The sequence below is a fragment of the Zea mays genome, chromosome 4 (assembly GCF_902167145.1).
Source record: "Zea mays cultivar B73 chromosome 4, Zm-B73-REFERENCE-NAM-5.0, whole genome shotgun sequence".
Lineage (NCBI taxonomy): Eukaryota > Viridiplantae > Streptophyta > Magnoliopsida > Poales > Poaceae > Zea > Zea mays.
Window position 1 is genome coordinate 50,524,442 of NC_050099.1, and position 16,249 is coordinate 50,540,690.

Genomic DNA, 16,249 nt, shown 5'->3' on the forward strand with positions numbered 1-16,249 from the left:
TTTCAAGCATCACCTAGAGAGGTTCATTTGAAGGCCGCCAAAAAATTCTAAAATATTTAAAGCATACCCCCAATATTGGTCTATGGTATCCCAAAGGTGCTCAATTTGAATTAATTGGTTATTTGGATTCAGATTATGCGGGTTTCAAGGTCGATAGGAAGAGCACCTCTGGATGTTGTTAATTTCTTGGGAGGTATCTTGTTTCATGGTCTTCTAAGAAACAAAACTCAGTCGCTCTCTCTACCGTCGAGGCAATATATATCGGCCGGTAATTGTTGTGCTCAATTATTATGGATGAAACAAACTCTATTGGATTATGGGATTTCATTCAAGAATGTACCTCTTATGTGTGATAATGAGAGTGTCGTAAAATTAGCTACAAATCTGGTCCAACACTCAAGAACGAAGCATATTGATATTAGGCATCACTTCTTAAGAGATCACATTGGAAAATGAGATATCTCTATTTATTCTATTGGCACGGATGATCAATTGGTGGATAAATTTACAAAGCCTTTGGATGAAACAAGGTTTTGCATGTTGACAAGTTAAATGAATGTGATCGATCTCTCAAACGTTGCTTGACGTTGAGTACACATGTGTTATATTACATTTGAGCTCTAGAGTATGCTTCTAAGCTATTTATTGCCTATTTTGATGTATTTATTATATTTGCATGATTGAAATTATTTTTGTGCAAAAGGTTAGTCAGTCAAGTATATTATGTGTATATGCATGTAAACTAACCCTTGGATTAGTCAAAATGTCCATATTTGTGTAACACCTCAGGTGTTACTTAGGGTGTTCACCCAAGGCTACACCATTTAAACCTACTATCACATGTGGTTTAGTTTGAGAAAAGTACACCAAACTTGGAAATCAAAATCCTAAGTAAGTGTAACCCATCTTAGATGTCATGCCTTGGCTTGTTATGCAAGTATAAAGGGGAGAATTGCCCAAACCCTGATGCAAACCCCCTTGGACAATGGGAACCCTAGAAGTAATTATGACCAAAGGGCCATGAAAACCACATGATCATGACTTGGGCCAATTATAAAAGTTGTAGTACACTTAATAACCTAAAAATAATAGTAAGAAAGTAACCCCAAAAAGATTTCAGAAAAACCCCAAAAGGTTCACCAAAGGGTTGAGGACAAAAGAAAAATCAAGATTTTTCTAAGTCCAAAACCAACCCTTGGCCAAAGATCACACATGTTCACCCTCAGTCAAACTTCAAAACAATTCGACCCAATTGACAAAGTGGCGCCAAATTACCTCTAAAATGCCCTGGAGAAAGTTGAGCCCTACCCTAAGTCATTTGACACGACTTGGCATAGCTTTTGTCCCGGTTTGGACAGCTACGACATTGGCAACTTCTCACCCCTCTATCTCCCTACCCCGACCGTATCTTGGCTTGGAACTCATAGCAAAAAGGTAGGATATGGAGCAGGGAAGAGACTGTACACAGTGGTTTTGCCAAGATACGCACGCTAAGGTGCTCAAATCCGCCGTTGAACCATGGCAGAAGCAAGCTCCCACGTGTTCGACGCGGGCTGGCACTCGGGGGCGCGCTCAGAGCACGCTCGTGCGCGAACCCCCGCGCGCCCGCGGCCGCCCGTGACCACGCCCGCGCCACGACTATAAAGCCCACCCCAGAGCCCGGCTGTCTTCCCCGTTGCCTCCTCCGTACCACGCCTAACTCCCTCGAGCTCACCCATAGCTCCGGCGACCTCCCCGCGACCCACCAGAGCCGCCCGAGGACAACCACCATGACCAACCCTGTTCCCGCCCTCCTCCGCTCGATCCAAGCCCTCGGATAGCTCCCCTGGGAGGCCGTGAAGCTTGCACGAGCTTGAACCGAGGACCCGCGCCACCAGAATAGCGCAATCGTGCTCACCGGAGTTGAAAACCCCACCGGCGCACGTGGACCGGGTAAGCCTCCGCACCATTTCCCAATTTGTTGCGCGCATGGCCTCTACATCACCCCGTGGAGCTCCTCGTGCACTTTAATTGAACTATACCGTCGTGGTTTGGCCGGAACAGGAGCCGCCGACGACCCCCGCCGCCTGTGCTCGTGGCCAGGGTAGCTCCGACCACCTCCGACGCCGACCCGCACATCGACGTGACCGTCGTGACCTCCCCGACGTCACTGACCACCCCGCTGGAGCTCTACTGCCGCCGGCAAGCCTCGCCGCCATAATCTATGCCGCGGGTACTGTTTAAGTCAGCCAGGGAGCACGGGTTAGATTTCGGCTAGGTCCAGGGGGTTTTGTGCAATGTCAGTGACCCATGCCAATAATAGACCGAGGACTGTTTTGTGAGAGAAGAGGGAGAGAAAACCCAGGGGCCTCAGCGCAAACCTGTATTCTTTTCCATTTTCGAATTTATTTTTTTAATATGGCAGAGAACTTAATAAATGCATAACTTGAAGAATAATCATCCAAAAATTGTCAAACCAATTTTGCTAGACTTTGGAAAATATGAACTATCAAATAAAAATAGTAAACCCCATAGTTCCTGTATTATTTTCTAGAGTTTTGAATTAAATAAGAAAACTGCTAAAAACTTAATATTAGAAGGAAAAATAGAAATATTGTTAGACCAGGGTTAAGAAAAATAGTGGAGACACTAACTTAGTAGTAACACTGTTTAAAATTAGTAAACACTCCAGTGTACAAGGTTAAGGAGGGTTTGTTCACTAAAGCTTGTTTATGCTCAAACTTAGGAAAATTAAGAAAAGGGATTAAAAATGGAAACCAGAGGGCAACCATATTTTTCCTAGCATGCCTAAGTCATGTAGTTCACAAGAAAATCTATTAACTCATAGTCCAGTGGCAAGAAATTACACTCTCCATTATTCATGAAAAATAGAGAAAACTTTAAAAAGTCCTAGGAAAATAATCCTAAGGAGAAAACACCCCTACCTTAGGAATGACTATTCTTTTGCTAAGAAGAACCTAGGAAAAATGAAAGTTCTGTTGTTTGACATTTTTCAATTAGTAAGTTAGTTATAAGTGTCTTTTTGGCATTAAACCTTAGAAAATCATAACTAAAAATCCACTAAGTAACCCTCTGTGATTTTTGGCACAGAAGAATGTTATGACCCATATATACTAGCAAAAATAACCCTTAGTACAGAACCCACACCTAGATAAGGGTTGTAGTGCAAAGTAACCCCTCTGCCCCAACTTTTGTTATTTTTGTCCAGGGCTTGTTCTGTTTGTTTTTGTCCTCAAAATTTTAGGACAGACTTCAGAGCCCAATATTCATCCACTGTAATTTTTACAAGATTTTTGAAAATTTTGAAATCACTATTGTAGTTCACACCCCCACTAGAATTCATAAATAGAAAATAAAGAAGGGGAAAATGAGTGATGGAAATTAGTGTCACCCTAAAACCCTTTGTAAATTGTCCACTGAAATATATAAGGGAAATACAAATCCACTACGCTTATCCTTAGCAAAACCTCAACCTAGAGCGATAAGCATAAACCACTAAAGGCCACGTATGACCAAGAAAACCCTAAGTTACTAACTAACTTAGTTTTTCTTGCTTTAGCATAATGTTGTTAAATCCTGCATAATCATGACATACATATTCATTGCATTCGATAGATTGCAACCTCGCTGACGGAGAGTACGTCCTCGTGCCGGAGCAAGGAGCTGCTCAGGAGGTAGCCCCGGATCCAGCACCAGAGCCTGCACCAGAGGATCTGCCTGCCACAGCTTTGGAAGGCAAGCCTCGGTTTATGCATAACCTGTTATTTATGCTATTTTACTATACTTAATGATTGTATGATTGAATGTGCACTTAGGTGTAGGAGTTGTTTGAAAACCTAGTTGCATGATCTCAGGAATCCTACTGAGATGAATACTAGTATGCTAGGTCGAGTAGCTGCTTTATTAATTAGGGTCTCGGTAGAAGTCGAGTAATTTTTCTAGCACTCGCGCGAGGTCAGGAATTGGTTGTACCCACTTTCATATCATAATGATGTTGGTCTGTGGACAACAATCCATGGAGATTGGTTGCCTACGAGATGGAAAATTGGAATAAGGATTAACGTGCGGATACCTGTGTCAAGCGTTTGAACGTACTAAACACATACCGAGAAATATGGTAAATCGGTAAGCCTAGTACCTGAGTGAACCTGCCCGCAGATTGCCCTCCTCACGCGACCTGAGACGTGGTCTCCTATTTCGGTTATGGTGGGTACAAGTGCGGTCACTGCACGACGGTAGTCGGGGTCAGTGAGGCATTGTACGACAAGGCGGTGAGCCCCTTTCTGTTGCCAGGGAGTCGATGGGGACGATTGATATGTTTGGGGACGGAGTGCCCCTATATGTCGTGTGTTTAGGTTTACCTTGCAAGGATAAAAACTCGATTCGAATCGTCTGCTTCTCGCAGCTAATGAGACTGCTTGATCCATTGTACTGCATTGAGTAACAAGTGGAAATATGATGAGTTGATACAAGATGTTGATTGCTACAAATGTTTGCTACTATGTATGAGTAGATAGTACATATTTAGCCTTAAGAGAGTCACACTTCAACTTGACAAAGCTAAAACTTGATTTATAAACTCAGCTAGTGCTTTTGGCAACCAAACCCCACAGCCAAACAGCTGCATGTCTAGAGGTAGAGGAGTAGACTCCTCACACCGGGTAAGTCTAGCTGAGTATTAGTATACTCAGCCTTGCTTGTGGCATAATTTTTCAGGCTCTCTGGAGGACATGGTTGCTGGAGTGACTTGGCCGTCCATCTTGCCACCGGGTTGGACAGTCGAGTGGGATCCTGCCTCGGCTGAGGCGGAGCATGAGGAGTGATGGGACAGGCTTCCCCATCTCTCTGTTTAATTATCGTTAGTTTTATTCCGCTGCACTTCGAACAATGATGACTACTTTTGCAAAAACTCCGATGATGATGTAATAAATTTAATACTCCTTAATGTATGGTTTTATGCTTTATTGTATTTGCTCTGTGACTCACCATCGAGTGAGATTGTGGTACTTGATCCTGTTAGTGGCCTCGTCGGACTAGATCCGAGGGATTGACGGGTTATTCCCATTTAAGTGTGGTCTAGCCTCTAAGGCGGGACTTAGGCACTTAAGTCGGAATAATTCGGTCAGTTCCGCCACAATTTGAGCAATGAACCCTGTTCGAAATTCGAATTTAGAAAATGGACAAAGATTGGAAATCTGAGTGTGAGGCTACGGACCGTCCGCCACATCAGGTTCTAGATAGTCTGAAAGATTGAACAGACTATCTACGGTTCCCAAGAAGTGGACCGTTCGGCGCCCCAAGCGGGCCGTCCGCAAGTGGAGTTTTTATCGACCAGAGGCAGACCGCAACCGTCACAATCGTTTTTGCCCACGGACCATCTCTCTCTCCACACCTTTGAGAAAAGGTTGTCATTTGTGCCTTTGGAGTTTTGAATTCAAATGCGGACTGATCGGAAGAATTCTTGAATCTCATCAACAATGTCCTCCTCTCGGTATTCAAATTTTTTCAAGCAATTTGTTTAAATATTGTGGATTTTAGGGTTTGTACAAATTGGTCTCTGATATGGTTTTGGATAGAAATATCACAAAATTGATCGGTGGACACAAATTATAACCCTGACATCGGTTTGACAAATTGGTCTCTGCTAACATCGGTTTTCTGATTATTGAGATTCTTCAAACCACCAAAACCGATGTTTTCTGATTATTGGGATTCTTTATATTTTATAACATCGGTTTTGGTGGTTTGACGAAGAAGTTAGCAGGGTGGTTTTTGTCCAAGCGTCATCGTGCGGATGACAGAGATTATAACTCTGCCACTGATTCAGACGCCCAATCATTAGCTAGAGGCAGTGTCCCTTTGGATATTGAAGATGCCCCTCACACTCATCCTGATTATCCTATTGACGTCACAGGATGGACGTATCCAAAAATGAGGTTTTCGATGGCTGAATATTCTTCCAGAAGGACTATTGACCAATTTTCTCTTCCATGTGACACAAATATTCAATATTTTCATACTCAGCAGTAGTTTGATGTTTTCTGGGGAACTCTAATGGACACCAAGTTCCATAATCATCAAGTGATTGACTGAGATTATATGCAGGGTCAGACCGTCATGGAGGGCTTGACTACCAAATTTCAGGCATGTGGCTTGTATGAATTCATGGGGCAAAAGAATGATTTCAATGAACTGGCAGTCAAGCATTTTCTTTCAACTGCTGAAATTAATATTGAAGAACAGCTGGTTGTGTGGATGACAGGAGATTTGTGGCTACTTTTGCTGTTTTTGCCACTGCAAACAGTCTAGACTATGGTATGATCTCACATGGGGTAGATCTTTATACTGAGGATCAGTTTGAAGATTATGCTCAATATTATGAACCTGCCAGGCTAGGTATCCCTATGCTTTTTGGAGAGACTCCAGGACTGAGGCATCATCCTGTTGTTATCAATAAGATAGCCACGGTCACTATTCTTCCCAAGATTGGGGACAAAAACAAGATCAGAAATAATTTTTGGAATATTATTGATCATGTCATGAAGGGGAAGTGATGAATGTGGTTCTATTTATGATGAGGCAGCTCAATGATCTAAAGATGGATAAAAATCAGAACTTAGCCTACGCTCCATATATTATGGCTCTGATCAAGGCCAAAACTAGATTTGAAGGGCGGTGTGAGACAACTCACACTCATTTTAGGCCTTTCAAGAATGAGATTGGTTTGCTCACTAGGCCTCTCACTCCCTTTCACGATGATAAGGGAGTTCCTGTAGATGACTTCGTCGCTCAGCCTGAGGCACATCCAGCTTAGCAGATGCCACCTCCTCCACCTCCCCATCAGCAAGGATAGTACTAGCAGCTTGCACTTGGCTACTTTGATCCTTATTTTCAGCAGATGCAACATGGGCTCCAGAATCATATGGATGGATGGTTTTAGGGCATGATGACACATGTGGATGGCCGCTTTGATGCTATGCAATCTCATTTTGATGGCCAATATTCTGCTTTGCACAATAGATTCTCTGCTATTGATACTCAGCTTGATGGGGTACATTCTTAGTTTGCTGATCTCCGCACTCATATTTAGGATACTGTGGATGATCCCATCATGAGCAGAATGAACAACATCAACAGAGCTTTCAAGACAATATGGGCACTCTGTCCAGCCAATTCGAGACTCTGTCTACCAGTGACAGCATTCATTGACTGGATGAGAGGCAACAACAGCTTCAGAATGACTTCAGTCAGTTCACCTCCATCTTCGACAGTTTCAGCTCCTATTACTACAATATGTATCTGCATCCCCCACCTGGTGCGCAGTGAAGCCCCTCCTTTATGGAAATTGATGCCAAAGGGGGAGATAAATGAAGATGAGAAGATGACAATCAGGGGGAGCTCGCATGTGAACATTCAGACATTTACATATGCATATTTTTTATGTCTATGCTTTATATTGCTGAGATGATGATCTACATTATTTCGAACTGTGTTTGACTTCTTAAGGTTCTATTAGTCCGAAATCTTGTGAAATTGTAATGGTTAATCGAGGTGTTATTTCTCTTGTTGCGTCTATGTCTTATATTATTATACGTGTATACCTCGATAACCATGATTGTAGGAAGATCTCCGCCAAAACTCTGATATATTATGTGTGTGAATTCTTCAACAGGATATTCTTCATGCACACATGTAGGGGGAGCTATTCCTACATTTTGAGTTTTCTGTGCTGACTTATCAATATTTCAGATGAATAAATCAAGACAAGTCACTCAAAACTCATCTCAAATCTTTCTTATACCGAATATGTAAGGAAGGTTTGAAAACAAAATCTACTTTCTATGAAATATGCAGTGTTGTCATCAATTACCAAAAAGGCGGAGATTATGAATCATCTAGGCCCCTTAGTGGTGTTTTGGTAATTAATGACAACTGCTTGTGGATTAACAGTTCTTGGAGAAATAAGAATGCAGGATTGGACCACAGGAAACAAGAAAGTCTTGGTGACTTATAACCATTGGTTGTGGATCAAGTGATGGCAAAGGTATAACGTAGGTTTTGTTTTTTTGCCGGTCATCAGGAGTTTAGAGAAGTAATTGACCGGATTAGTAGGCTAGATAGCCATACTGTTAATAGGGGTCATTGAACTTGATTGATGTAAAACTTAGTGCCTCATAGAGCATAAACTGTTGCATTTGCATGAGGACTAACAATGCTTGAGTTTTCAAAATTCAAAGTCTTTTGTTAAAGCGCTATCTATAAATTCTGAATTCGGTGGTCGACGGACCGTTCAGGCCAGGAGGCCAGACCGTCCGCGAGATTGCTAGAGGTGTCTATTGGTGCCTTGTCTCTGTGTTCCTGCGTGGACCTTACGGACAAGGTCGCCGGACCGTCTGCATGAGCCAAAATGAGTTTGGGCAGGGACTGTGTTTTTGAGTCAATGTACTATGGACTGTCCGGGGTTGTTACCTGGACAGTATGTGGTCCTGGGGTGGACTGTCTAGGCATTGTTCATATTGGTCAGTGCTTTGGCATTTCATATTGACAGGTCTTAGACCGTCCGGCCTATGCTGGCAGACCGTCCGGGCATGAGTTTTTCTAATAGCACTGACAGGATTCAAACGGGCATTATAGCCATTACTGGAACGGCAGACTGTCTGACCATAGGGCGCGGACCGTCCGTGTGTGCGTATAACATGTGGTAGTTGTACATAACGGCTAGGTTTGTGTTGGGAGATATAAATAGAAGTGGAGCTCGTGTGTGGGGGCTCTCCTGGCCATTCCTAGCACACATTGAGCTCATTTGTGATCCTCTAACTCAAACTCTCACACTCGTTGCTTGATATTGCATTCTAGTGAGTGATTGAGAGCTTATAGTGCATTTGCATCCATTGTGATCTTTTGAGGCACTAGGTGGTACATCGGGCAAGCGTCATCGATTTGTTACTCTTGGATGTTGCTGCCTCCTAGACGGCTCGGGTGTTGTCTCCGTCGAGCTCTCCATGAAGATTGTGGAGGACCCACGGTGTTGATTGTGAGGGGTTCGCGCCCACCTCGCCGGAGCGGCAAAGGCGACGCTAGTGGAATCGAGGTATTGAGTGAGTTCTTGCCCACTTGGCTCAAAGATCAAGTCGTGTCTTGATAGAGGAGCAAGTGAGAGCTTAAATTCCACCTCAACGTGGATTAGGGGTGATCGGCAAATCACCGATACCACGAGATAAATTTCAGAGTCATTCTCTCACTCTTTACTCATTACTTCCAAGTAGTTAGTAATTTGTGTATTGTCTATCTTTTGTAGTATTGACATAAATTTCTCATCATATTTTAAATTAGCCTATCAAAGCTAGGAAATTTATATCTCTTGTTGTTTTGAATAATTGCCCCCCCTCTAGCCGGTGTCCTAGATCCTACAATAGAGAACGAGGCCTGATCTTCCGTGAGGTAGGATAACTTGATTGGGTGGAGATCTCGACGTTGATTATCCAAGGCTCCAAACGAACGGATCCTCGCAATCACTACACCACTGCTCCGTTGGTTATCACTCGTGACATCACCACGAAGGCTTATCCCTGCAAGCGCAATAAAGAACACAAGCAAGAATAGGTAGAACGCAACCAAAACTGTTTTGATTATGAGGTGGGGTTTCACAAACCGATGAACGACGACACTTTTGAATGATAGATATGATCTAAGAAAAACCCAATCCCTAATGTGGCGGAGGCTATTGTTAAAATAGAGGTTAGGGGTGTTCACAACCCCCAAAGCTACCCCTAATGGGCTCCAGCACGATACATGGCCCAACGGCCCAATAGAATATGTCGCAACACCAAAACAGAATCTGAACTTTATGGTGGGACCAGTTGGGTTTGAAAGCTTATCTCCTTATCTTTCCATCCATATAAAGCCCAACCTAATTGGAGCTAAGATGCATCTTGGGCGTCCATTTTAGTGCAGACTGGTACTGAACTCCGAGGTGGAGACGAAGTTGGGTCGGACTTGACTTTCTCTTGTTATGAACATCCTAGCTTCTCCTCCTTGATATCTTTGCCTTTCTCAAGTCCTTGTTGGTCCTCTCCAAGGTTCCTAATCATCAAAACATCCATGGCACCAAGCATAAGCTCTAAAACATAATTGACTAGGATAGAATAAACCTGGAGATTTAGTTGTCGTGCATGTGCTCGTGTTGTCGATCCATGCATTGTTTGTATGGGAGTGATGTCCTCATCATCCTTCCCCACTTGAATTGGAGTCATCCTCGACTCAGGCGATGGCCATGGGGGTGGCCAAGTAACTCTAGGATGTACAAGGCCTTTAGGCCAAGAAAAAGGCGTCGTTGATTTCTGACATATTCTTGACGTCATCTTCTCTTGAGCATGGGAATCTATGATTGATTGGGCCTTAACCATATAGTTAATATCCATGTACTCATCATAAAGGACATAACTAAATACTTACACAACCCATATCTTGTTGTGAAGGCCATCTTCAAAATATCTTCTGGCCAAACTCGAATTTGATGATAACCTGAACGGAGATCAATCTTCGAGAACAAGTTGATCAAACAGATCTATTTGTGGCAGTGGGTACTTGTTCTTGATAGTTACTTCATTTAAGGGTCTATAGTCAACACACATCCTCAGGGTTTGATCTTTCTTCTTCACAAAATTTGCAGGACAACCCCATGGTGAGGAACTAGGTCAAATAAAACCCTTTTCTAGTAAATCTTGTAATTGAGTCTTCAACTCTGCTAGCTCATTTGGTGGCATTCTATATGACCTCTGAGAGATAAGATCTATACCAGGTTTCAGTTCAATAGAGAATTCCATATCACGTTCTGGCGGCAAACTTGGCAACTCCTCTAGAAATACACCGGGAAATTTTCTCATCACCGAAATACTGTCTAACTCTTCCATTACAGCACTATAGACTCTTCTCTAAATTTCTTTTAGAGAGGGTAACTGAATTATTAGCTAGCCTTCTCCTAGCGTGGTATTTAGGTGGATGGTCTGCCTCCTCGTGCCAATAGTAGCTTCATGTTAGGCTAGCCAATTCATGCCTAAGATCACATCTATGTCTTGGTCTTTCAGTACTATCATATTGGTATGGTAAGTATGCCCAACCAATTCTATAGGCACTTGGAAGGCCATTTTCTTAGTAAACAACCGACCCTCAGGCGATTGTTTTGCCACACCCCACCTTGCTTCTTGAATAGCAATGTCATAATGCATGGCAAAATCTTTACCGAGAAATGTATGGGATGCACCAGCATCAAAAAGTACTTTAGTAGAATGATGGGCAACAAGGAACATTCCCATAAGTATAGGGTGACCTTTTAGAGTCACATCATCTTGTGTATAGAATACCCTTCCAATCCTCCTAGTATCTTTCCCTTTTGTATTGTTGGCAGAAGCATTCTTGTTCTGACCTTGAGAATTATTCCCTGTTGACTTTGGGAAGTTGGAGTTGTTCAGTCATAGATAGGGACAATCTTTGATAAAGTGCCCCGCTTTCCCACGATTATAACAATGATACTTGGAGCCAGTGGGAGCAGGCAAGCGAGGTACTTGGGTATTTGTTATTGGAAGTTGGTTTGACATGTTGGTGGGGCGGATGTAAATGGGGTTTTTGAAGGGATAGGCAGGTTGACGGTAAGGAGCATTCGCAGGACCAGTAGTTCTGATTACCACCTTCTGGCATTTTGACGACGATTGAGAAAACCCTGACCCTGAACCTTTCCATGTCCGCTTCACATTTTGATGCACCCATGCCTTCTCTTCCACGGCTATAGCCACACTTAATGCTCGATTGAAGGTAAGATCATATCAAGTGGCCATCTTCTTTTGCAACTTCGAGTGGAGACCTCTCATGAAACAATCCCTCTTCTTGATATCAGTGTTGACATGCTCTACAACATACTGAGATAGATGCTTAAACTTCCCAATATACTGCATTACAGTGTCTGCCCCTTACCTAATCCTTAGAAACTCTTCAAGCTTTGTTGGTCATATGCTATAAATCAAGAACAAGGCAACACAAATGTTAATGGTTAAAGACCTTCGTCCTTCGTAATATTATCTCCTTTAGGATATAATGATCTTCGGACGAAGGTCATGAAAGGCGTACCTTCATCATTCCAATATGCAAAGATATAAACAGGGACAAATGAAACGCAAAAAGAGTATGAATAACCATTTTAAATCATTATATTATTCACATTATCATTATAAAATCATGAACAACATCAATGACATTTAAATTACATTTGTACCTTCGAATTGACAGAAGGTAAAAAATCTCAAAGTGACGCCTGAGTGATTAAAAGCCAGCGTGAACAGTACGGGGGTACTGTTCATCTATTTATAGGCACGGGACGCAGCCCAGACAAAACTACATTCGTGTCCTTGATAACTAATCATAATCATAATACAAATTATCAGGGGCTATGTGGTCTTTTCCTCTTTAAGTCGGTGCCATCCTTCGTCTTATGCATGCCATCATGCCGAAGCTCTTTCAACTGTAGCTTCGGCATATATCTTCATGTCGTATTTGCTTACATAGTCTTGCCGAAGGTGTTTTTGCTTAGAGGATCTTCGGCGGAGAAGAAGGCCCCCAACAAGCTTCATTTGCAAAATCCCATCAGGAATATGGTGAGCATGGAAGGCTTCTTTGAATTCAACCCATGTAACTTAGTGATCTAGATGTTTTATGGCGACAAAGTTGGACCACCAAGTATTGGCAGCCCCGCGAAGTTGTTGCACGGCAAACAAAGACTTCTGCACCTTGGTGCACTGGATAAGACCAAATTTCTGCTCAATCACCTGCAACTATTTATCTGCTTCAAGAGGTTCTTATGCTTTAGAAATCACTGGTGGGTGAGTCTCCATAAACTCCAGATATGTAGCATTCCTTTGCTAATTCTGGAGAATACAAACCCCAGCTTGATTGTTTTGATGGTGGGCAAGCTCTCGCAGAACCCTGGAATTATCAGCAGTGGCATTTACCAGGGCAGCAATGGCGTCTATCAGGGTAGGTGGAGCTAGTGGTTGTGGAGGATTGATATTAGCTTCTACATCACCATGCGATGTTCTAGCCCCATCCGAACCTCGAGTACGCATAGGCATCTGAAGTAAAAAAAGTTCATGAACATACATCCATAACCACGAAATATATTACATAGAATTGGTACATGGAGCATTATTCATTACAATACCGAAATTGGCATAGTTTACAATCCTATGCCTACAACAGAGGTCACGACATCAACACACATGCCACACTAACCCTCTATATTAGTAGCTACCTTAGAAACATCACTACCACCTGGGACTCACCATCCGGTACAAGGAGCAGCTTCTATGTCTAAGTCGGCGTTGGGTTCACCCCCATCTGCTAACACCACACCACCCTCTGCCTCTGCGGCTCCCAGCACGCCATTGGGGTGCAGCTGATAGTAGAGCTAGTGAACTTCCTCATGCAGCTCATGTGAATAGTCCTCCAGATCATTTTAGGCTAATACCAAATCCTGGAAATGACCCATCAAGTGGTTTTCACGAGCAAAAGATGCCTCCCTTGATTGCAGTGTTGCTGCCAGGCATTCCATCTGTTCAGCTAGATCCTTCTGAAGTTGTTTCTTCTCTACCAGCAACTCAAGAATATGAGCTACGTCGAGACACCACTCATTGAAGGACACATCCAGACTCTGCTATAGCTGCTCCACGTGCAACGGAGGTGCACGACTGCTGCTACCCGCCTCGACTGTATGGGAAGCCATTTGATGCTTGGGCACACCTCGTTGTCCAGTACACATGCGGGGCGTTTGGTTAGGAGGAGCCATTCTTAATTTTTAAGGAATAAAAATAAAATAAGAGTTCAAAGGATTAGTAAGATTAGTATGAATAATTTGGAACCCACACATAGCTTGGCAACCATCTAGTTTAGGGGGGAAATTTATTAAAGGAGTGTATGTTATGTTGCATGCTTCATTTCCTATTCGCCTCTCAACTAATGCCAACATATAGTGCTAACATACTCTATGGCGGTGGCAAATCCTACTCACTCCGAAGTTAACTAGTCGCAATTTCTTAGGGTTTAGTCACTGTACCTACAGAAAATTTCATTACAGCCCATTTCCCAATGATGCAAGTCACACTTGATAGTTTATCACAATTTATACTCCATATATTTCTATATGGAGGCCAGCTCTTCATTAAGCGCTAAGCCATGCATAGGCGCTGCTGCCACACTTTAACCATAGGGCAACTCATTGTGGTAACTCACCTTCTTACCTGAGCGTAGGTGCGTCGTTACAAGTATATTACACTTTTTAGTATTCCCATATCTGTGTACCCCTACACATCCATTAGGTACCAATTCTCGGAAAAGTAAATACTCCATATCGCAGCCTTCATATATACACATATAAAAATATGTGTATAGTCAAGCTCCACATGTAAGCACTCCCCTAGATCGATGTTTGTTCGGTCATGCTCTCACAACTCAGCTTACCTTAGTCGTCGACCTATTCCAAATTGAATGGTTCAAAAATTAACATTACACATGTATGCAGTACCCATCCCAGTTGTGGGTTAGTGGTTAGTACCTTAAGCGAAGCCACCTATTAGTCCTTAGCTTAACTATAGTACTAGTTGCACCCCTACTGCCAGGCATGTAATCAAGTTTAGGTTTTTCCAAAAATCATTTAGACTCAAATTCTTTTAAAGAAATGTTTATAAGATTATTCTATTGTTTGCAAGAATGGGTGCATGCTCCGATACCAGCTGTCACAACCCAACCAAATTATCGGGCCTACGTACACCAATCCTTTCCTTCAAGGCCTTGGATGGATATGTAAGTGGATCAAATAACTTACTCGGGGTGGCAAGTTTCGATGAACTCATTTATTTCCAAGGATCATTCACCCGTAGTTGCGAATATTACAATAACCATACATGAACATAAACTTTAAATAAAGGAAGTTTACAAACCAAGTAGTGTTCATTATTACATGCTCGAGGTAGAGTTAAAGTGTTAACTTATTACATCACTTGGGAAGATGTCATCTTCCCACAAGCACGCATACAACAAATGTAAGTAAAAGGTCTCCAAAGTGAGCCTAACAGAACTCAAATGTGTTAAGAACTTCTCCTGCAACAACATAAGGAATAAAACCCTGAGTACAGAATTACTCAGTAAGACTGACCGGACTAAAGAAAAGACTCTCAAGGATATGCTAGTTGATTTGGGAATCAAGGTAAGGTCATCAATGTTCAATGACTCAAGTTTTGCATAAAAGCTTACTATTACTTGATCCTTAGGCTAACTTTTACTTTCCAAGTTAAGTTATTACCTTTCTCTAGGTTGCCCTGATCTAGTTCATTCACTTGGCCTAATCTAGCTTTCTTTTACATAACTCAAACTTGTTTCATTTCTTATCTATGATGAGGGTCGAAGATCCAGTCTTCATATATGAGAAGTACGGTGATTCGAATCGATTAATACCTAGCTGGGAATCTCCAACCATACGATATATGTAGCACTTAACCTTTTGTAAAGCCCAAAATTGGTAGAAGAAAAAATAATAAAAAAATAAAGGAATAAAAATATCTATAATAGTGTTTTGAGAATTTTTGAAACTTTTGGAATTCATTAGGACCTTTCCTTTTTATTATCAATTAGGGGTACCAAATTAAGTTAAGGAACCAACCAATAGATAAAGAAAGATTGATCTCTTACTGATAATTTTGTGGTAATACATTTTATGGAAGACATAAATTAGACCTCTAATTTTAAATGAAAACATAAAATAGGAATGAGAAAGGAAATTTCAATGAAACCAGTTATTCCTCCCCTAAATAAGTGACAAGGAAAAATAATAAATAATAGTATGGGAAATAGTAGATGTTATATCGTTGTAAAGAGATATGCTCTAAATTTGGAAACTAGGGAGTTCAAAACATGAGTTGAATTTGAAATGAATTTAAAGTAAGGACATAGAAATGAGAAAAGAAAAGAAAATAGAGAAAACTCGGCTAGGCTGAATTCCTTCTGGCCGACCCACTCAACCTCTCCGTCGGCCCATATGCTTCCTGCTCAACCCGCGCTCTCAACCACTGACTGGTGGTCCCATTCGGTCAGTGGCTCAACTCCCTCGGCGCCATGTCACATTCTCCCTGTCACGCGGGGTCGGGATGTCTGGGGCACCTCCCCCCACTAGTGAGGCTGACGTGTGGGCCACCCAGGACCACGTCTT